The sequence below is a fragment of the Pleurodeles waltl genome, chromosome 2_2 (genome assembly GCF_031143425.1).
Source record: "Pleurodeles waltl isolate 20211129_DDA chromosome 2_2, aPleWal1.hap1.20221129, whole genome shotgun sequence".
Taxonomy (NCBI): Eukaryota; Metazoa; Chordata; class Amphibia; order Caudata; family Salamandridae; genus Pleurodeles; species Pleurodeles waltl.
In genome coordinates, this window is record NC_090439.1 from 624,150,912 (window position 1) to 624,175,714 (window position 24,803).

Genomic DNA, 24,803 nt, shown 5'->3' on the forward strand with positions numbered 1-24,803 from the left:
GTTGGAGGGGTGTCACATGTGCTCAAGACTGAGGTAGTCACGTTGTACAGGTCAGGATTATGTTCAGGCAGGTGTTGTGCTGGTGCACTCGTGCCATCAATGTGTGTGTGGAATGTTCCCTGAGTTGCCAGTTCAAGTGCTATGTGTGTGCCGCACAGGGTTGTTACATCTGTGCAGCATCCAATTTGGGAGTCGAGATTGGGTGGCAGTGCAACATTGTTGTTGGTGGAAGTGGGTATGGGGCCAGGTCTGGCACTGGTCGATGTGAGGGTCGGACCATTGGGTTGGTATGTGTTGTGTATGTGTCTTGGTACTGGCCGTATGGTTGTGGACCTGCCTGCCATATATGCCCTAGATACCTATTCCTACAGTACATTTGTGTGAAGTTGGCATCTGTGACTTCTACAGTGATTGTTGTCCCTGTCTTGCTCTCCTGTCAGGACAATGTTGTGGTGTTCTGTGCTCCCTGCTCGGGCTGTTGATTCCATTGACATGTATGTACAGCTACTGCCAGCTCCACGATCAAACTCCCAGCATTTTGCTCCCCCCACTGTCACCCTCCCATGAATTTGTTGGGCGATGGGTTGCATTCAGAATCATGGCAAATAAACACGTTGACATGGACTGTGCTCAGTTGTCATTTATTTGTGATGCACAAGTGTAAGGGGTGATGAGTGGGGTCATGGCGGTGGAGATCATCAGAATGGTAAGGCCAGCTGAAGGTAGTCCAGGTACAGTCTGCTGGCCATGGGTAGATGGAGATATGGGAGTGGACAGTCAACAGGGTGTCACACACCAGGGAGAATGTTCAGGAGAGGGTCACTTCCTGGTGGTGGTGGTGGTCTGGCCATCAGGTTCGGCTGAATGTCTACTTGGAAGTCCTCACTTGCGTGGGGTTTCCTCAGCTACAGCTGGTGTCCTGTGAAACCTGTAGTGGGGCCTCCATGTCCCTGGCTGCCTCTGATGTGGAGGGCTGTGATGGGATATGGCCAGTGGTAGGGGCCTGCTGGTGAGTAGTGGACTCACGCATGACAGTGGTTAGATCCTTAAGCACCCCTACAATGGAGGCCATGGTGGTATTATGGGCCTGCCACTGTTGCATGGCCTCCTGCACGGTGGTGAGGATCTGGGACACTGTGTCCTGCGTGTGCTGGTATACACCCAGGACTTGGTTAAGGCCCCCATGGGCAGTCAGTTGATACGGCTGTCCCGACCCTTGGGTCACGGTTCTCCTCACACTCTCCCTGGCCCCCTGTGCCTGTGCCCCTGGCACAGTGTGCCCGCTCCCAGTAGCAGTAGGGCTGTCATTGTCTTGGGTGGGTGCCCTTGACTCTGGCCACTGTACTATGGGGCACAACTCAGGTTGATGGGTCCCTGGGGCACAGGTTTGGGGTTCAGGGTCTGGCTGTGCGGTTATTGCCACATGGGTAGGGTCTTCCGGTGTGTCCAGGGTGGGTGTAACATTGGTGGACTTCCCAGTGGCCTCAGATAGCCCAGGCAAGTAATCCTAATCCAGACATCCAGTGGGGCCTTCATCCTAGGGAGGACTGTCTGAGCCTGGAATTCTCTGCAGGGTGTCAGTGGCAGGCGTACCTGTGGATTGATAAGGTAGATGTTAGTTGTGTTACTTGCCATTGTGTCCCTTTTGTGATGCATGCAGCAACTCAAATTGTTTCCCAGTGATAGCAATGACAGCTGCTGCACTGCAGACATTGGTTTGGATTGGATTGTGGGAGCTGTGGTTCTTCACATTGTGGTTGACACTCGTGCATTTGGGGTGTGTGAGTAGGAATGGTGGGAATGGGGTGGTGTGCCATGCAGAGGAGGTACGTGGTCACTGGGGTGGGTTGCAGTGGATTGAAGAGTGGTGGGGAGGAATAATGGGCGTGCGAGGTTGGTGCTTGGGGGGTATTGCTGACTTACCAGTGTTGAGCCCTCCGCTGATGCCAGTCAGGCCCTTGGGATACATGATGTCCAGGACCTTCTCCTCCCAGGTTGTCAGATGGAGGGGAGGAGGTGGGGGCCCACTGCCGGGCTTATTACTTGCTATCCTCTGCCTGGACGCCATGGAACAGACCTTCCCCCTGACCCTGTGGACAATCCTCTGCCATAACTCTGTCTTTTTGGCTAGTGATGTTTGTTGTATCTGGACTCTCATGAGCTGTGGCTCTACTCTCATGATCTCATCCACCTTGACTTGCAACTCACTGTTGGTGAACTATGGGTGCTTCTGGCCTGACATGTTGTGAGGTGGGTATGTGTTGTGCGTGTCGGGTGAAGTGGGGGGGTGTGGTGATATGGGGGTGTTTGGCTGTGTGTGCTGGTGAGCTGCGGTGTTGATTTGTACAATCTGGGCTGTGTGATCTTTGTTTGTTCTGTTTAGTGTGTGCTTAGTCTCAGATGTGATATGGCAGCTCGTATTTGTCGCAACAGCTTGTTGGGGGTTATGTGGTGGTGTGGTCAGGTGTGCGTGGTTGTGTATGGTATCAGGTGTGGGATATTTGAACTAGCCAGCGTGGTGTTAGCTACTTTCCGCTGTGCTTTTTTGTTCTGCTACGGGGTGAACAGCCTACGGTGTCCGCCATGCATTTTCCACTGTGTTGGAGTTTGATTCATAATATGACGGTCTGAATGCTGTTGGTGTGGTGGGCCCAGCGATTGATCAGTCACTCATTTGCTGTGGGATGTCCTGGCGGTGTTGGTTTTGTGTCTGTATTTTGGCAGTTTGTGTTTCGTGACTCATAATCCGGCGGTCGCTATTCCACCACCGCTGCCGGTATGATGGTGCCATTTTGCAAGATGGTCTTGCCCGAATACCGCCATACTCATAATGAGGGCCTACATGTTACTTGCAAGATGGTGGAGGTCTTTGTATTCATGGCTCTTGTTTTTACCATTGTTTCTTGCATTTTTCATTATCCTATTCATTGCAGCCCATGAAACATATCGTAGAGTGCAGTCTTGTTAATAAGACCTAATGAAACTTTGCTGCATCTCTTTCATTGCCTGTGTTTGACTGAGACATGTTGTTCATGTGAGAAAGGAGTAATCTCTGTTTAAGCACGACTCCCCTGAGATGTCTCACTCTTGAGTTGTGGTGTAAAGGCTGCCATAAATCACCTTTTGCTGTTTGGGTTTTTGGTGAGGTACTGCTTGTGAGCCGCGAGGGTTGGGAGGACAGTTGCAACTTATTGTAGGACTGGCCTAGTCACCTAAAAACATAGGTGCTACCAACCTTAAACCAGCAGTCTTGCCTAGAGCAAGAGTCAAACTACAAAAAGTTTGAGAATATTTTCTTAAGTATTTCTTATTTTAAGTTTATTGAAAGGTACATTTTAGTTTATATATAAGTTTTACTTACTTGGTTAGGTAGTTGTTGAGATGTACATTTATGATGTATATATATTTTACTTAATGGTCTTGTGAGAGAATCCGGAATTTTTTAATATTTAGTTATTTAAATTAGTGTGCCTTTTAGATCTAACTGCTTATCTGCTCTTATTGGTTAAAGTTGTTTATACTTTTATAATATTGATTGGTTTAGTTTTAGTTTGGATTTTTGATCAGTTATGCCTTCCTATAGTAAATGCTATATTAGGTTTGAATTGTAATGAAGGATATATAGTTGGACAGTGTTGAACATAAATGTATTTGCATATATATAAATGTTAGTCATCGTTCCCCAATTCCGCTATCAACAGCTCTTTCGACACCGCCACCTTCCCGGACTCCTGGAAACACGCTGAAGTAACTGCACTCCTCAAAAAACCCAAAGCAGACCCGGATGACATCACAAACTACTGTCCCATTTCTCTAGTCCCTTACCCCACCAAGGCCACTGAGAAGCTAAAGAACGCCCGACTGTCTCACTTCCTTGAGGAAAACAACACACTCTACACCTCCCAGTCTGGATTCCGCAAGAACCAAAGCACTGAGACCGCCCTCATTGCCTGCACTGACGACATCAGGACCAGAGTGGACAAGGGCGAGACCGTCGCCCTCATCCTCCTAAACCTCTCCGCAGCCTTCGACACTGTCTGCCACCAAATCCTCCGAACACACCTCTTCAACGCAGGAATCCGACACAAGGCCCTGGACTGGCTCACCTCCTTCCTCGCTGAAACAACCCAGAACGTTTGCCTCCCTCCGTTCCAGTCCCCAGCAACCAAGATCATCTGCAGGGTCCCCCAGGGATCCTCCTCCAGCCCCACCCTCATCAAAATTTACATGGCCCCACTCGCCAACATCCTCCGCCCACACGGAATCACCATCATATCCTACGCAGATGACACCCAGCTCGTCATCTCCATCACCAAGAGCCCCACCACTGCCAAGACAAATTTCCACATCGAACTCCTCACCACCGCCAAATGGATGTCAGCAAGCCACCTCAAACTCAACTCCAACAAAATCAAAATCATCATCTTCGGACCCAACAAGACAGTATGGGACAACTCCTGGTGGCCCACCGCCCTAGGACCACCCCCAACACCCTCCACCCACGCATCATTTTAGACTCCTCTCTCTCCATGACCCAGCAAATCAACTCTATAACTTCCTCATGTTTCAACGCCCCGGGCATGCTGCGTAAGACCTTCAAACGGATCCCCATAGAAACCAGGAAAACCGTCACCCATGCACTCATCAGCAGCCAACTAGACTACGGAAACACCCTGTATGCTGGCACCACAGTCAAGCTCCAACAGAAACTCCAGCGGATCTAGAACTCAGCCTCACGGCTCATCCTTAACCTCCCACGCCACGTACACATCTCCGCCCACCTCAGACTCCTTCACTGGCTACCCTTCAGCAAAAGGATCTCCTTCAAAATGCTCCTCCACGCCCACAAATCCCTCCACAACACTGGACCAGTCTACCTCAACAAAAGAGTGAACTTCCACACATCCACTGGTCTTCTCCGTTCGGCTGACCTCATGCTCGCCACAGTCCCCCACATCCATCGCACCACCTCCGGAGGAAGATCCTTCTCCTACCTTGCCTCCAAGACCTGGAACTCCCTCCCCACCAACCTACGCAAGACCCAGGACCTCCTGACCTTCAGAAAACACCTCAAAACATGGGTCTTTGAACAGTCAGTAACTCAGCACCTCCTCCGCCCCCCCCCCCCCCCCCCCCCACAGTGCCTTGAGCCCTTACCAGGTGAGTAGTGCGCTTAATACATTTGTTGATTGATTGATTGATAGTTAATTCAAATTTTTGGGGGATTGTATTGTTATAATTTTAGATATATTATTTATTGGAGTAAATGGTAAAGATTTAGTTGATGTATTATATTTTAATTAAATTTAACCATGTGTATAATAATTTTAGATTTATTTCCAAAAATTGTGTTATGTATAAAGTGATTTTCTAAATATTAATTAAAAATGTTATTGTGTCAATAATACTGTAGTCGGTATTGTGAAAATTTATGTTTTTGCCTTCTTATATGATCATTTAAAGGAAACAATATTTTTGTTTCCAATATTTCTGTTTTCAAAGCAGGTTAAAATCAATATTTTCACAAACATATTTGTGTTTTCAATATATGCAGTTTTACTAGGTAAGTATAAGACATCAATATTTTTGTTATTGATCTTTAGTTTCCAAAATGTTTTTGTCTCCATAGTGTATGCATAGATTTTTTTGTCACTGATCCCGCTCAGGCATAAACAATAGTGCCTCCTGTCAGTGAGCATGACAACTGGGGAGTCGGCTGTGTGTAAAGATTTTTTTGTATGTTAACCATGTGTATCATAATTTTAGATTTATTTCCAAAAATTGTGTTATGTATAAAGTGATTTTCTAAATATTTATTAATAAATGTTTGATTATTGTGTCAATAATACTGTAGTCGGTATTGTGAAAATTTATGTTTTTGCCTTCTTATATGATCATTTAAAGAAAACAATATTTTTGTTTCCAATATTTCTGTTTTCAAAGCAGGTTGAAAATCAATATTTTTACAAACATATTTGTGTTTTCAATAAACGCGGTTTTACTACCTAAGTATAAGACATCAATATTTTTTTTATTGATCTTTAGTTTCCAATTTTTTTGGTTTCCATAGTGTATGCATAGATTTTTTTGTCACTGATCCTGCTCAGGCATAAACAATAGTGCCTCCTGTCAGTGAGTATGACAACTGGGGAGTCGGCTGTGTGTAAAGATTTTTTTGTATGTTTCTATTTTTAATGCCTACAGTACCTCGTATTCCCAGGTGGTCCCAAATTAAAGTACTTACAATGCCCGACCCTGCTTAATTTTTTAGATCAGGCTCATTGAGGGTGCTGTGGCTGTGGCTGTAGGCAGTGAAGGCTTTTATCTTCCAACTTTATCTTCCAACTTCTGCCCATAAAGCTCCTGCGTCTCTGGTGGCACAGTGTTTTGACATCTCTTGACCTAAATCAAATAATCTTAAAAATAGCTAATCTTTCTATTTACGGTCACTGTAGAGATGTTTTACTCTTTTGTAGGTTCTCCATATGAAATTAACAAACCATTAGAGATTTTGGGCCTCAATGCAAGGCTGGCAGTCCAAGGACCGCCAGAATCGCAGTGACGGGTAGACCTCTGCAATCGTGGCAGTCTGACGGCAACATTACAACCCTGGCAGGCGGACCTGCCAGAAGACTACCATCCATGCTAGGAACATGGTTCCTGACGGGGTGACTGCGATCTGAGTTGTACTCAGCCAGGGTGGTGCTGAATTCAGTGCCACCTGGCTGATCACAACTCAGCTTTTTGACAGCCTTTTCATGGTGGGGTTGGCAGCAATCCAGTGCTTAGGGTCAGAGGCGGGCCCTCTGCACATCCCATGCCCCCTCAGAATGCACACTCTCTGCTGTGCAGACAGTGCGCATTCTGAGATGCTGTGTGCTGCAATATTGGCCTTGGCCCCCTTAAAGGAGCTGAGGCCAATATCGTAGCACTGTTCCCCCCCGGTCAGCCCAAAGAGAAGATCGTAATAGAATGTTCCAGCTGGTCAGCCTGGCGGGAACATTGTGATACAATGGGGGCATCAAAGGTATGAGGGTGGCATTCTCCCTACGAGTTTGCTGGCCGGCTCTTCTAGCCTCCAAACTCGTAATGGGGCCTTTGTCAAATCTTAATAAATTGAAAGAGCTCTCAAAACATCTATTAGTTGATCGGGAGCTGATTCATTATGAGGGTGACAAACGTTAAGAGCTTGCCACTTGGAACATATAGAAAAGAGAGGAAGCTTTTGGTTTAAAGCTTCGACCATATCTAAGAATGTCCTTTTGAAGTGCAAATTTCACCGAAGGTGCATAATTGAACAATCCAGTGGCCAGCGCAATTGCAGCCTGTTATGATAAAGTGCAAATAGTGCTTGTTAGTGCTTAACAAAAAGGAATGCTGCCATGCACATAAAACAACTGGACATCCAACCCACAGTCTCCTAAGGTGTAGATATGACTTAAAGTGCTAATTTTATGCATCCCAGTAACAGCAGCAACCTTATTAATTACCCCACGACCTGGTATAATAAAATGCCACTAATCGTTGTCCAAACTCAACAAATTGGAATCTTACCATACACCTATGCCACGTCAACATCCAACCCATAGTCTCCCAAATGGCCATGTGTGAGAGCCTACCAACTTTCTTACTCTGAGGCAAACATACCCCACATGCCAAGACATACCCCAGAGTGCCAAAAAGGGTGATGTTTCAACCTGCTGGCCTACTCTAACTGACATCTAAGCACAAATATGTACCAATAATCTTCCAAAATTGCACATGACCAAAAACATGTACCCAGTCTCCTTGTTGGTCACACCTGGGGCATTTAGCACTTACAACCTGAAACATTTTATTGAGTCTAACAGAGGAGTACTATAGCATCCAGTCATTGTAAAACACCATCCTGTGAAAGTCGGCCCCTTCCATTAGAGAGAGACAAAAGCTGAAGTACTTTTGGCAGCTTCCCCATCCATTTTAACACCTTTGCAGAGTCTCCACTTAGAACAAACTCCCTCATTAATTTGTGTATGGTCAAGGCCAAATTCCTTATATCAAAAGCAGAGGGTGACTTCAGACTTGCTTACCGTGAAAAGGTTTCTACCTAGGACTTAAAAACAGAAACAAATTGATTATACGAAAACCTATAAAACGCACCATACCGAATAGCAGGCAGGGAAATTTCTTCATAGGGCTTAAATCCAGCACCTACCATAAAATTGCCTGCCTTATGGTTCTGAATAGCCCTCCATCAATTAATAACATCCATTTAAAAACAAGGAGATATTTGTTTGTGACTGTTCAGAGGTGTTTTGGGCTGGATTACAGAATGTTATACTTCATTATCAGTTGATACTGAGTAGACCAGTGCACTTGTAGGGTCTTATATCTCACCTTTTCTGGTACTTTGGGTTCTTTAATGGACTCCCGAATACTGCTAAATCTATAATTCTTCAACATTTATAACATAACAAAAGCATCAAATCTAGAAAATTGCTCTGAGAATCTCCTTATCTGTAATGCAAAGGATGACCAATAATACTGACTGAAGTTAGGGAGAACCAAGCTGCCTGACTTAGGCAGGTGTAAAATGTTCATATTAGCACAAGGGGTCTTGTTCACCCAAACAAATGAAGTCACCATATTACCCATTCTCTTTAAAAAATCTAACTCTATTTTGCAAGGAACATTTACAAATAAAAATACCACAAGAGGCAAAATCGAGATTTTAATAAGGGAGGTGCGACCAATAATAGAAAGGAGGAGAGATTTCCAAATGTACAAACATGACTGAATTTTTCTTAACCCTAAAGGAGTGGCTGTCAGCCAATGGCTGCACAACACCCCCCCACCATTGGCAGACACTGAGTAGGCACCTAAAGGCCCCTCTGGTGTGGAACACCAGACTTCTTTAATCATTTTTAAACTCTGGCTGCTCTGAAGAACTTCCTGAGCAGTCAGTCTTTTAATTTTTGTGTGCAATGAAAATGAGCATGCAGGGTGCGCTAATGTCATTACACTAATGTGAAAGTGCCAATGGGCTCATTTTACTTTCACTGCATCAGTGTTCAGGAGCATATTGTGAGGGATGCTGTCTTCCTCAGAGTCTGCACGACAAGATTTGTGGCCCACATCCAGGCACCTCCAACTCAGCTGGATAAAAATTAAACCTGAGTTTTAGAGAGGTCAGGCAAGAGGAAGGGTAATGGAAAGGGGACATCCTGGAAAGAGACCTAAGAAGGAAGAGGTTAATAACAAACCAATGATAACCAACACCAGCTGCAGCGTGAGGAGTCCTGTGTTTGATGAATTGTTGATAAGTCTGTGGAAACTGTAGGTGTGTTTGCTGTGATTTGAGGTATGGTAATTGGGAGTGTGTTAGGGTGGTACCCATATAGATTATAAAAAATGATGAATGATACGATTTATTGTAGGCTATTTCTGCCAGCCATAGAAAGTTCACTCATGAATCTACTGTTTCTTTGGCATAACATCGAAGGTATTGTTTGAGGATTTGATTCAGTCGCTTGGTGTGTCCATCAGTTTGTGAATGATAACCTGTGGACAAAGCAGAGGATACACACATAGCTTTACATTGTGTTTACCAAAAATGTGTGGAGAATTGCGAGCCCCGATTGGATAGTATTACCTTAGGTAGTCCTTGTAGTCGTAATGTATGATGGAGTAGGTTAGCAAATTGATTCGATGTTAGCAATTTAGGACATGCTACAAAATTAGCAAAATTAATCAAACTGTCGACTACCACTAGAATAACTGTACACTTCTGCACTGGTCGAAGTCTTGTGATGAAGTCCAGGGAGATGTGTTCCCAAGGTTATTTTGGAGTATGGAGAGATATTAGCACACCCTTTGGCTTGGAATGATCCAAATTGTTCTGGCGCAGGTTTTTCAGCTTTCTACCATGTCTTTGATGTCCTTCCATAGGGAAGGCCACCGGAAATATCTTTTCATGAGTTCTATAGTTTTTGGGAAATCTGGATGGCCAGCTGTGGGATTGATATGAAGCCACTGAAACATCGTTTGCTGCAAATCATTAGTTGGTATGAAAAGACAGGCATCATGCATTGGTAGGCCTTGGTTTATTGTTTTTTTGTGATGCCCATCAAGCCATTTTTGCCAGTCTCCAACAGGAAACTAAGGGCCAGATGTAGCAAACGTTTGCGACTCCCAAACGGGCCGAATCGCAATTTGCGACAGTGCAAAATCGGAAATGGGATGCAAAAAGCCAATTTCCGACTCGCAAAAAGCGATGTGACCCGTTTGCGAGTCGCACCCGTTGTGACCCCCTTTAGCGACCCGCAATGTGCGAGTCGCAATTTGCGAGTCGCAACCCATATGCAATTGCAACTCGCAAATTGCGACTAGTCGCAAAAAACCCAGTTTGCAAGTCGCATTTACCACTAACTCAGAGCAGGTGGTAACCATTACCAAAGTATAAAAGGAGACCCAGAAGGCATCTGGGTTACTCAAGATGGCGGACATATACCTGATAGCAGTGAGGAGGAGAGTCTACGCAGCCCAGCAGAGGAGGAGGAGGGGCCACAGACAGGAGAAGATATATAGAACAAGGCAGACCCTTTTCCAGCAAACTGAAGAGGAGATCTATGATAAATACCGCCTTAGCAGCGCTGCCATTCTAGAATTACTAGATTTACTAAAACCACAGCTAGAACACAAAACTCTGCGTGGCTGCGCCATCCCTACGCATGTGCAAGTACTATGCGCACTGCACCTCTTGGCCTCAGGGAGCTATCAGGGGGTCATTGCCGTGGCAGGTGGGGTATCCCAAAGTGCAGTGTCAAGGTTCCTCAGGGCATTCCTAGATGCCTTAGTAGCGCACAGGTCTCAGTTCATATACTTACCAAGGAATGAGGCAGAAATTAACAGCACCAAGATGGACTTTTACCGCATTGCCCACTTCCCCCAGGTCATTGGATGTGTAGATGGGACACACATTCAAATATGCCCCCCGCTAATCTGGAACATATTTTCCGCAACAGAAAGTGTACCCACTCACTCAACATACAGGTTGTTTGTGATGCCCATTACGTCATCACGGACATCGTAGCTAAGTTTCCAGGCAGTACCCATGACTCATACATTTTTAGACATAGTGGGATACATCAACGCCTGGAACGTGGGGAGTTTGGAGACGGATACCTCCTAGGTAGAGCTGCATACACCTTGCAGACATACACACAGGTCACTGTGCACGACTATCTGGACTTACTAACAGTGTACTTTTGTGCCCAACAGGTGACAGTGCATATGCTCTAAGGCCATGGATCATGACTCAATTTTTAACACCCAGCAATGATTCAGAGAGGCAATACAACAGTGCGCATAAGAGGACCAGGAACCTCATAGAGCGCACCTTCGGACTCCTGAAGGCAAGATTCCGATGCCTCCACCGCAGCGGAGGCGCCCTCCAATACACCCCCATTACCGCCTTCAAAATTGTGGTCGCATGCGCCATCCTCCACAACATAGCCACCAGACGTGGGCTACCTCTCACCCCTGCAGACCCAGATCCTGATGAGGAAGAGCAAGAACAACCACACCGCCATCATGGGGATAGGAGTCTAGCTAATCAAGGCAGACTGAGACGGGAACACATTGCTACGCAATATTTTGGACGGTACGTGTAAACTCCCACCATACTCACCCATTAACCAAACACTCCTTTTGTTAAGTGGAAGAAAAATAACAGTTTTAATAATGCAATGCAAGAACTATATACAAGATTCAATTGTCCATGGGCAGGGAACTGCCAACCACTCACGTGGCACATTAAAGCCATGTGCCACATTTGTTTGTCCGGGCTGTTGGCTAACTTCTCCTGCCCCTCCTGCCAGCCTGGCTGGTCCCAGCCGCATCTATGGTGCTCTGCCTCCCACTCCTTAGCACCCTACTGTCAGTGGCAGATACACTGCTCACTGTGGAGCCCTCTTCACTATCCTGGGGTGTTTCCCCGGTGGCCCTCGACATCTCACGTGTCTCCATTAGTTCAATGATATGTGTGAGACGTCCCAGGCCCCTGGCAACATCCCCAGCAAAATGGCCCATCTCAATTTGCAGGCCAACTGTCCTCCACGAGAGGCCTGTTGTGTTGATGGCTAGCCTGCCGATTGATGTGGCCATCCTATCCAGTCTTGACATAATCTGCCGATCCCTGCGCCGCCCAGCCTCTGCCTGACCCAGCAGTCCGGCCGCCAGTTCCCTGATGGCAGAGGCAATGTCCCCAGTGTTCTGGCACATCAGGTCCATCCGCCTGTTGAGGTGCCGCATGCTTGACTGGTTTTGTCTTTCAATGCGGTGCAGCACCCCACTGATCCTGCCCAATGTTGTGTTCTGCAGGCGCTGACCCCGCAGCAGATGTGCCTCACTGCTGGTTGGAGGAGGAATCCGGAAATCAGACGCTCTTGCCCTGCGACGCCTGCGCAGTGGTGGCTGCCCTGTCCTCGCACCTATATCCTCCCTGGCTGTTGCTGGGGCACCTCCTGGCGTTGCTGTTGCAGCAGGCGTTACAACTGCAGGAATGCTGCTGACTGTGCATGTGGGGGTGCTGGAGGGTCCTGGGGTGTCCTCCTGGGCCTGGGTGCTTGGGGTGTAGGGGGTGTCTTGCTGGAGACCTGTGGGACATGGGGAACAGACTGTCAGTGTCTAGTATCTTTTGCACAATTCCTAATAAACATTTGCCTATGCACTGCCTATTGGACTACATTTCCCATAATGCATCATTCTGGCTTTTTCTACCCCGAAATGGAGCTAATTTGGTTGTGCATGCACCTGTGTACATGGTGGGTGGTGTATGACATTGATAGGGATACAGGCTTATCACACGGTACTCACCGGTTGATGTGCTGGGCTCTGAAGTGTCCAGGTCCCCAAATCCACACACTGCCTCCTGCTCAAAGGTTTGCTCAATCCTGTCTTCCAGGGGTGTGGGTGGTGGCACAGATGATGGTCCCCCTCCAGTGCCTCTCATCTCCCGGAGCCTTTCTGCCACCCTCTCCTTGGTCCGGGGAGCGGAGGTCATACCACCTCTTCCTTATGTCCTCAATTGTCCTGTGGCTCACCCCCAGTGCATTGATTTTCTCCTGCATTTCCTGCCAGATTTTCTTTTTGGTGGCCTCTGGAACAGTGAGGGCAGCTCTCCCAAAGAGCTCATCATGGTGCTGACAACATTCTTCGGTCAGCACCTCAAGCTCCCTCTCTGAGAATTTAATTTTCCTTTTTCGGGGGGTTCCCTCCATGGCTGCTGCAGCTAGCTCAGTGTGCAGACTGGCAGTTGTAAAAGGGTGTGGTCCAGCCTCCTCCCAGGTGTATTTGTTAACTTCCTGGCTGTGATGTCATCATCATGTGCCAGGAAGTGTTTCCAGAGTGTTTTGGTGTGCTTTCTGGAGTGTTCTGCTGCACCTGCAATCAATTTTGAGGGAACTCGCAATTTGCGACACCAACTCGCTAATTGCGAGTTCGTTTTTTGCACACTCGCAAACAGCGAGCTCGCAATCTGCGGACTCGCACACAGCGTTGCGAGTCCGGATGCGAGTCGCAAAATCGGACCGGTTTCTTTCCTGGCATACCGAATTGCGAGTCGCATTTTGCGAGTCGCATTTTGCGAGTCGCATTGACTCGCAAAATGCGACTCGCAATTTTTATTTTTCCTACATCTGGCCCTAATTCCTTACTTCTTGTAAAAACTGTTCTCTATTTGATATGCATAGAACTTTGGTTCGGGTGAAACTAAACAATCAAGTCTTTGCTGCCCTGTCTGAGTTCCAACAATTCTCTATCTGCAGAGAGTGTAGCAGCTCGACGATTGAAGACTTTTTCAAATTTTCTCCAATTTTATGGTAGCGGACTGTCTTGGCACACAAGAGGTACAGCCCAGGAGGCAGCATCTCCCAACAAATATGAGATCAGAAAGGCTATGCAGGATTGTGGATCTGGAAAGGTGTTATCTCTTCATGTGAAATGAAACTCCACCTGAGTCAGAAAAATGTCTGCTGTTTGTGAATCTCCAGAAAATCATTCTGGGGCTGCAAATGGAATTTGCTTGGGGACTTTCACCGAGGTGTTGGTAGGCTGATATCTACTATAGGTAACAGGCAGTTTTTGCCAGGTAGCTGGCCCTGTCTCTCCACCTCCAATCTTGGTTTGCAACTGCGCAACCTTGTCTGCTAATATTGCAGTTGCATTTTTAGACTGTACCAGGTCCTTTTGCATTTGTGTAATAACCTTTGATAAGTCATCCAAGGATGCCATGACTCAACAGATCTGTTTTACAGACCGGGAGGAATTAAATTAGTATGCTCACTATTCTGTGAGAGACCATGTCTTCTTCAGAGTCTGCATGATGAGATTTGTGGCTCGCCTCCAGGCACCTCCAAGGCAGCTGGATAAAAATGAAACCAGAGTTTTACAGAGGCCGGGCAAGGGGAAGGGGAAGGGGAAGGGGAAGGGAACAGCCAGGAAGGAGTTCTGAAAAGGAAGAGGTGAATATAAAAACAATAATAACCAACATCAGCTGCAGTAATTAACAGTGTCTTATAGGAGGTAACAGACTCTTCTCAAAATGAAGCAAAGCCTCATTACCAGAGCTATTAAAAATGTCCTGTTCTAACCACTTTGGTGTATGATACTCTCGCTTTTTCAGTTGAATTAAGAGAGAAAGGTTAGTCTTAGAATACTATTATATCACAAATAAACAGGCGCTATTAAATGTTAAATAGACTGGCCTTTATAACGATTTATCAGGAAGCACGAGTTCTCTCTGTCTATTTACTATCAACTTTGAATGCCCAGAAATCTATCTGCGCAGCAACGTGCTAAATAGAGGAAAGAAATACCTCACCACAAGCGAATACACTCAGAGCCCAAACCTCGCAAGCATTGTGATGCCCAGGTGCCACTCCCCGGTTCCAAACGACAAGTGCTGAGTACAGTGTGAAAAGGATAAAATCCCCCTGGCCCCAGCCGATCTCAAAGAAATCAGAGCTCCTACTTTGAACCGGTATGGTGTATTTTAAGCAGCTCCCCAATGGTGGGGCTGCTTAAATAGCTCTGGGACACACCCAAAACTGTCAGAACAACTGTCAGGCTCTGGGGAGAGAAACAGCATGCCTTGAACCAAAGAAATACACATTGGCAACTGCAAGAAAACCATTACAGACAAAGAACCCTGCAACAGTTCAAATATCCAACATAAGTAAATGCAAGAAGCAATAAAAGGTATGAAGTGACGTGATACCGAGGGCCATATTTATACTTTTTTAGCACCGCATTTGCGTAATTTTTTACTCAAAAGCTGTGCAAACTTACAAAAGACAATTGACGCCTTTGCGTCAAAAAGCGGCGCAAATGGAGTGCTAAAAAAGTATAGATATGAGCCCTAATCCTGTAGGAGAAATAAGCATTGGTTTTCAGTACTATTTGAATAGATTATATAAATGCTGCAAGTTATAATACAGGGCACCTTAGCCACCAACAGCTGGAATAAATACGGTGTCTTTTACCACAGCAAGACCCAGAGACTGCAAGGCGCTGTCCATCATATGGTACACAACTTGGGATGGGCAGGCCCTAGAGCATGCTCCGCTACTGTGTTGACACAAATCCTAGCCCCCAAGCACTGTTTGGAATGGGAGACGTATTGTTGGAGAAGTATTGTTAGAAAGGGGAGAACACCCCCTTTCCAATGATATCCCTCCCCACTGGATCCCACTCTGGGGATCACCATAGAAGAGCAATCCCCACGCAGGGATCCACCCAATAGCACCCAGAATTTTGAGGGAGCAGCCCCTTAGGCAATGGCTTGTGCTCGCCCCACACCCATAGCGGATCACTTGTTCTGCCACCCTTGGAGGTCAGAAGGGGTTATTTACCCCATTCTCCCTCCCGGGAAGGCAGAAAGCCCACTAGGCACCAGCGTTGTTTGTCAGACTAGTTATACATAGGTGGGGACTGTCCATTATGGGCATAGCCATGGCCTTATCCCCCAAAAATATAATCACAGTCTTTCTGCCCCCCCCGGAAAGCAGATGTGGGTGATAAACCCCCAATCTGCCCCTCACCCCCGGAGCAGACAACCCATTAGACACCAGGGAAAGTTTTATCTATTTTAAATATAGGGATGGGCCACCTCTCCAAAAAGAGGTAGTCTTTCTATCCCCTTCCAGTGGAGGTACAAACGGGATATTATGCCCGATCTGCCCGCAAGAGGGCAAAAAGCCCACTAGAGTCATTTTTTTAAATAATTATAGGGAGGTGGGAGCTTCCCATTATGGGCATGGACAAACCGCCACCTCAAAACCTATAGCGATAATTTTTCTGCCCCCAGAAGGACAGATGGGGTGATTACCCCTAATCTGCCCCCAAGGGGAAAGAAAGCCCACAAACCACCAGGGAATATATATATATATATTTTTTTTAATATAGGGGTCGGGTCTGCTCACCATGGGCCCCACCACAACAAGAGAGCTAGTCTTTCTACCATATAGGGTGGTTGGGGTTAAATACCCTTACCTGCCCCCGGGGGGCACTAGAAGCCAGGGATTTATTTTGTTAAAATATAGGGGTGGGGGCTGCCCAGCATGGGCATGGCTATGCCCCCACCCCATGCATATGGGGAAACTGTCTTTCTGTCGCCCCTGGGGTGTAGAAGGGGTAATTACCCCAGACTCCCCCCCAGTGGCGATGACAGCTCACTAGACACCAGGACTTTTAAAAAAATATATATATAAGGGGGGACTGCCCACAATGGATGTGGCCATTCACCATCCCAACTAAATGCTGCAACATCTTTTTGTCTCCCTTGGGAGCAAATTGGGATTATTGATCTATTATAGGGGTGGGTGCTGACCAGCATGGGCATAGTCATGCCCCCACCCCGAGTAAATGGAGCAGCAATCTTTCCTGGGGGGCAGAAAGCCCACTGTATGACAGCAACACATATAATAAAATATTGGCATGGGTCTTTCCCATCCTAACATCAGGCCCCAACCTCACCCCTAAAACCTCAACAGTCTTTCTGCTTCTCTGCAGACTAAAGCATCCCATCCCAATGGCAAGCTAAAGGAGACTTGATTCTTTTCTGTGCTGTTTTTACATATGTGCAGGAAGTGTGGCTAACTCCCATTATCACCCCACTTGAAGTGACGAACGGCTGCAATTTTTGGCCCTGGGGAGGGTGCCATCTGGAAAAAATTACCAAACCCAGACGGTTCTGAAATCTAGAAATCTGGGGGAGTGCAGGGTGGTGTGCTTTGCACTCATCCCACACCATTTACTTACTGACACTGCTCTGAAAACCTCAAATGTAGACTAAAAACACAAATTTCCTACTACACAGCATTTCCCCAAGTCCTCCAATAAAAATGGTACCTCACTTGTGTGAATGTGCAAGAGACCTTGACATAAAAAGCTCTAAAGTGCAGTGTGGAGATATCGGCAATAGGGTTAGCTTCAGGCTTTTGGAGCTTTGCATGGACCCCCACTGATGGAAACCTACCAACCACTGACATTTTTTAAAAGTAGACAAGCATGGGATTCCAGAGAGGTGTGCCTTATGTGAATTCCATGAGATTTGTTTATTCACATTGCTCTACAAACCTCAAACGTTGCCTAAAATCATGCATTTTACTTGCATTTCTGTGATGGAAACTTCTGGAATCCACAAATCCTAACTCCTCAAATTGACCCACTTGTGCCAATGAAAATACTGTGCCACTTGTGTGGCTGGGCCTAGTGCCTGTGACAGGAATGAATCAAACCAAGGTCAAGGGCTTCCATTGACATTGGTTTGATCCAATCTTGTGGTGGGTGCTGGGCCTAGCCACACAAGGGGGGGCGGCATTTTTATGGGCACAAGTTAGGTAATGCTGGGTGGTCGAGATTGTTTATTGCTGCAGATTTCGGAAGTTTCCATCACAGAAATGTAAGAAAAATGTGTGATTTCAGGCAACCTTTGAGGTTTACATAGCATAGTGGGTAAAAAAACACTCATGCAACCCACACAAAGCTCACCACTCGGGATTCCTCTAGGTGTCTAGTTTTCCAAAATGTGCAGGTTTCCCTAGGTGCTGGCTGAGCTGTGGCCCAACATCCACAGCTACCCACTTTGCACAAAAGGGTCATTTGTGGTGTGTTTTGAGCCATTTCCTGATGCAGGCACTGGTACTACCCACACATGTGAGGTGCCATTTTCATCGAAAGACTCAGCCAAATGCTGATGGGAAAGAGGTTTGAGACTTCCTTCCGGCCGATTGCAGAACTTTTCAACACAGAAATTTGAGGATTTTTTTTTTTTGTGGTCACGGTTTGAGTTTTGCAAGTTATTCTAGGTAAAACAACTTGGTGCGAGCCACACAAGTTACCCAGTACAGGATTCCCCTAGGTTTCTAATTTCCAACAAATTTACAGGTTTGTTAGGTTTCCCTAGGTGCTGGCTGTTCTAGGGTCCAAAATCTACAGCTAACCACTTTGCAAAAAATGGTTCAGTTTTGAGAGGAATAATGTTACAAATCCATACTGCTTTTTGGGCTGTTTTCTGTCTCAGCCACTAGGCCTACCCACACAAGTGAGGTACTATTTGTATTGGAAGCCCTAGGGGAATGCTGTCAAGTGTGATAGGGTGATAAGAAGCTGGAGCAAGTTCATCTTTCCCCTTCTGTAGAAAAGTAATTAACACCTCTTTTTCGAAAGAGGGAGGAATACATCCATCAGCTAAGATATAGTTGAATAAAATAGTCAAAGGGTCTACTAACAAGGAGCTGAAGCATTTAGAAAATTCCGCCCTGAAGCCATCTTCCCCAGGAGTTTTAAAACCAGGGAGGTGCATTATCACTCCCATCACTTGAATGAGGCAGTAATTTTTCTGCCTCTCACCCTAATGCCGGTAATTGCACTTCCTGCAAAAATTGGTCTATAGAGGCCATGCCCAAGCACGAAAGTTTGCTTTTGTAGAGAAGGTAATAATGATGCAAAAAAAGTCTCTGTCGCTCGTTGACCACCAACCCAGTGACAGGGTCCCTAATCTTGACATTTAAATTACAATTAGATTTTTCCTTTGCTTACCAACACAAAAAACTCTTCATTTTTTCCCCTTCCTCATAGACTTGATTGCAAAAAAATATGGCTGTTTAGGAGCTGCTTTCTTGAGATCTGCTGAATCTCCCAAGGTTTTCTAATATGCTGCTTTAGCTGCCAGTTGTAAATTATTCTGTTCAGCCATTTCTTTTTTCCGATAGATAGATAAAGAGATCATATGGTCCCGGATAGTAGCCTTGAAGGTTTCCCATGTAACTGCTAGATCAGTGGAATTCTCATTAGTTTAAAAAAAATCTATTTGTGTTGACACTGTAATCATCTTGGGTTAACAAAACTCTGTCCGTATGCAATCTCCTTTCCTTTTTCATACTACTCCCCACAAATTCTAAATTCACCACTGAGGGATCTGAAAAAGCACCTACATGATACTGATGTATAATGTTTGGAAGAGTGATTGGGAAAAGAAAGAAATCTATCCAAGAGGCAGTCCTCTATCGTTTAGAGAAACAACAATATATTCAATCGTTTGGAGTATGTGTCTGCCAAACATCATTTGAGCTGGGTGCAGAGCTAACAAAATCACAATCAAACTAATGCATTCAACGCTGCAGTTGCAATCAATATGTGGTAGAAGAAAGGAGCAAAACATGATTTACTTTTTAGTTGCATGAATATTTAATTCTAAATAATATTTACATTTATTGCTGTAAAGGAAGGAACCTCGGAATAACTGAACATATTTGCCTGCAAAATTAGTAGCAATACATTAAAATGACTGTACACATTTCCTTCTGATACGTTTCACTTTGTAAAAGAATACATTTAAAATGATCTACGGACATGTTTCCAATGAAGTATGACAGGTCAGATATCATAGAACACATCACTGAACACAGTTGCCTTATATTACATTTATTTTCATTCAATCTGTACAAAGATGACAGCCTCTCATCCATCCACCATTATTTATGTCCCTCTAAGGATTTTTTTCTTATATTTGACAATATTTCAGAAAGGACATGCCATTTCTACAATTTCAGGTTAACGTTTGCAATTTGTTTTTGTGTTGTTATGTTTTTCTGTGTCATAATAAAAAGTGACAGGATACAGCAAGTCACTGACCAACACATACAATGTTAAAATGGAGGAAGGCAACGAATATACAATATTCTAGCATTTATGGCTACTTAGGGACTGGGCAAAGTTCACATGTGCATGATCATGGTAAGATTTCCTTCTTTAACTTACATGCCATTGGTAGAAAGCAGTTTTTTTCTTGAGTGAGATTTATATATTTCATATACCAATAAGTCTCACTATTTTTTGCAGGTTAGGGACAAGAACTCCATGAGGAGAGGGCATGTAAGAAATTGGGTTGTTGGTTGAGGATGATGTAAGCACCCACTCAGGCAACAACCTCAATCCTTGTCAGGGTGAACCACAAAGTCACTAAATTAACCGGTGCATAACCCTTTGGCAGCTTGGCACAAAATCAGACAGGCTTAACTTAGAGGCAATGTGTAAAGACTGTTTGCAGCAATCAAACAGTAATTAAGTGAAGTGAAAACACAACAAAAGAACAACCGCAAACCAATTTAGGAACATAGAGTAATAGTTAATCAATACAATTATACCAAAACAAATAAAATCCAATCACTAGAACTGGAGTTATGAATTTTTAAAATATGTAGTGAAAAATTGTGCTTAAGAAATCGAGGTGCAAATGAGGGGTATTTGGTTGTGAGAGACCAGTACACAGTCAAAGCTTAAGGCCAAGTGCTTTGGAGCAGCGAATGTGATTGGACCCAGACTCCGTTTACCTTCGGACTTAGCAGAAACTTTGAAGAAAAGTTCCTGAGAAGGTAGAATTCAGAGGGGGAAAGATAGCAGGCTGTGATCTAGGAGGGGGAGTCATCATCGGGGAGCCCCTGGAGGAAGTTGCTGTGAAGGTTTAAACCTTCAGACTTAATGGATGCTTTAAAAGTCATAAATACTCAGCAGGATATCAAAAAAGCAAGTCATTTTGGGCCGTTAGCAAGAACATGACCATGCTGGCTGAGAACTATGCATAGAACGATATAGTGGACCAAGGGTAAAGAGCAAAATAAAATACATCCTCCTGCTGACCTGAGTGAGCCACATTGACAAAAGTGTTTTAGGCCAGAGACATATGCTATGTCACAAAATGGCTAGTTTTAAACCCATTAGATATCGGTATAAGGGTAAATCACTGCATAAATATATTTCATGAATGTATACAAATGAGAAGGTGTAAATCACATAGGGGCTGATTATGAGGTTTTTGTTATATTGTAGCCCATGCATAAACCTTTGTTTATGCACGGGTTGGATTACGAGTAAATTATTTAAAGCATCCATTAATTTTTGGATGATTTAAACACATCAAGCTTTGTTAAATTAATTTAACAGGGGAAATGTGTTTCATATTTACCATACCATGTGGATTTCGGTGTGCTAAGAGGCAAAATCTGCCTGCTATTCCCCAATACCTCGTAATAGGTACTTTTTATCACACCAGATAAATAATGAACCCCCGCGGTATTGTTTTTTTACCAGGTACAATAAATATCACAATTTCTTGTGATCAGACCCAGCGAAGGATGGGAAGTGGTTGTTCCACGATGTGGTTCGAATATTTAGGATTGTACTCATAAACATTTGAGTTTATCAACATTCACAAACTCCTTGCTTGCCCTTTCTTGCTCTGAAAATGGTCAGAGTCTTGATTTTGTAAAGGGCTACATTAAATCATGTGTAAGGGTGGGAAGGAGAGCGAGCACCCCTAAAGTTGGCAGGGTACAGAGGAGGGGGGTTCTTTGTGGAAAAACAGTGTGCATTTCGATAGGCACTGATTTCTTCCAATGCAGACAAGGTTAATATATGTTGTGGTCCTGACAGCGAAAACACGCATACAAATTTGACTTGAGCTGAAAAAAGGAGTCAACTCAGAGTGAAGCAAAGAGTAATATAAAAATAACATCCTACTGGATGAAAGTTGTAGAAAAAATGCTACTGTTTGCATGCTCACCCTATTTGTTTTAGACTGATGATGATGTGCTGTGCATGTGCTGTGTCCCCTAAAATATGCTGAAATTGAATATTCCTAATTGCCATTTTTGAGTTACCCAAAAGTCCCTAGTATATCGTGTAAGGTGTACCCAGTGCCTGTAAGCTAAATGTCACTAGTGGATTGTAGCACCCATTGTGCCACCTACTAAAGTGACAACATAAAAACAGGCCCAACATTGTAGCCTGTCTGTGTAGTTGTAAATGTTGCTTTCCACCTTTCAATGTAACCTCGTTTGACAGTCATAAAACTCTTCTTTTAAATATTAAAATGTCACCTGTAAGAAGCCCTTAATGCACACAAGGCTAGGTGTAAATTAGGACATGTAGAAATGTAATGTTAAATATGCCCTTCTCGGGGCAAGGCCTCCAAACATATTTTCAAAGTAGTGGGGTTAGCTCTTTCATGAAAAAGCATTGGGATAAAATAATAAAACTTAATGATGTAATCTCTGTCTAGGAAACAGGAACGGCCATTCTCGGACTTATATATCCATATAGATTACAAGCCCAAGTAATTGCTAAAGTCAGATTTGTAATATATATTTTAGAGCAGGAATCCCATTTGTAGGAGGTTGCAGCTGCCATCCAGGATCCCAGTCCCTTCTTTGTCCCTCGAGACATCATGGCCCCTATCCCAGTGGGAGAAGACCTGCCAAAAGAATCCGTTTTGAGCCACCACAGAGGAGGGGTTGCTCATTTCCCTGGCCACATCTCTGGGATGGGCACAGGAGCTCTGTGCAGGGGAATAAGGTTCTGCCAAGTTGTATTTAGGTGGAGAGGGAAACTGTGGGATTGTATGTTGTAGGGCACACATGAACTGCTGAAAAATTAGCTAGAGCTGACCTTGGGAACTTTTTCCCTATTGACGAGGGTGTGACTAGGAGTTACCAACTACACAAAAGCTAATGCCAGGTATAAATGTAACAACCTGGGAACCCTCTTCAGAAAACCACTGGATAAAGTTAGATAAAGGACTGCATCTTTTGTTGAGTCATGTGAGGAGACATAAAGCACTGGACCTGCTCTCACTTGTACCCAGGACGAAGACATGAACTCGAAGGGGCAGATGGCTGACTTCCTATTAAGGTACAGTAAATCCACAAGCTGCTAGAAACCATTTTCCTGAAGAGCCCAGCTGACAGTTCCAACTGGGCTTGCCCTGAATCCTACTGGTGGCTTCTGCTGGAATGATGTTTGACCCGCAAGTGCTGTTTATGAGGATTTGGGACTCTTGGCTGTGACAAAGTGTATTTCTTCTAAATGGGACTTAAAAACTTTGGCCCATATTTATAATCTGTTTGTGCCGGATTGGCGTCATTTTTTTAATGCAAATTCAGCACAGACTTAACTCCATATTTATGGAGTTTGAGTCATTTTTTGTACATGAAAACCTACCTTGCGCTAATGACATGCAAGGTAGGCGTTCCCGTGCAAAAAATGACTCTAAGGCATGTGTGCCTTATTTGTCCTCCGGCGCCAAAATGACGCACAGGAGGAGGCGGGCCTTAAAACATGACGCCCAGACGGATTTGTGCCGTTTTTTAACGCCTGGGTCAGCGAAGGCATTAAGGGACTTGTGGGCTCATTTCCATGGTGGGAGACCATGGAAGCAGTTCACAGGTGCCCTTCCCTGCACCCAGTGACACCCCCTGCCACCCTCGCACACCCCTGGAGGACACCCATGGATGGGGGGACCCATCCATGGTGAGTGCGGGTAAGTGCACGTAAGTATATATATATATATATATATATATATATATATATATATATATATATATATATATATATTATTTTTAAGTGGCATAGGAGGGGCCTAACTTGGCCCCCTTACATGCCACTGTGCCCAATGGCTATGCCCAGGGGACAGAAGCCCCCTGGGCGTGGCCATTGGGCAGGGGGGCATGACTCCTGTCTTTGCTAAGAAAGGAGTCATTTCCATGGGGGTTGTGCGCCAAAAAATGGTGCAAGTCAGGTTGGAGCCAATATGTTTGAGTCTAACCTGACTTGCGCCATTCTTTGGCGCACACCACCCAGTCTTCCCTTCGCCTCTGCTGCCCGGTTAGAGTAATTTATTTTGATGATAACCAGGCCGCGGCGCCAGTTAACGTTTCTGTATACGCCAGCACTTCATCATAATCACCCTTAAACTACACCTGGTACCAGTCAAGGGCAACCAGATGAAGATGCATGGTGCTTAATGATTAATGCTTTTGGGAGCATTTTTTATTTATACCTGTAAGAATGTATATATCTGGTTCCTCTTACTGGAGTTTTGTCATTTTAATGTACTTTTAATCAACAAATTAGTCTCTAATTGTACCCATTGTAATGGGATTTATACTATGTTATTATTTCAACAGTCTTACATTATTAACACATATAAATGTTTTACCTATTTTCTTAAGTTAAGCCTGTCTGCTGGCTGCCATAGCTACAAGGGGTTGAGCTCAGGTTTTGATTAGCAAAACCATTAGTGAATCTAACAAGAATGGTGACATTAATACATGTGGAGGACTACCATCCACCATGACCAATAATCCATTTTCTGACAAAATGCAGAGATAAAAAAGAACATTCTGTACCAGGTTTAATGAAATAATAATGCTCTGCTGGAATGCAGTATTTCTACCTCTCTGACAATTCATTTTGTGGTCATCTGG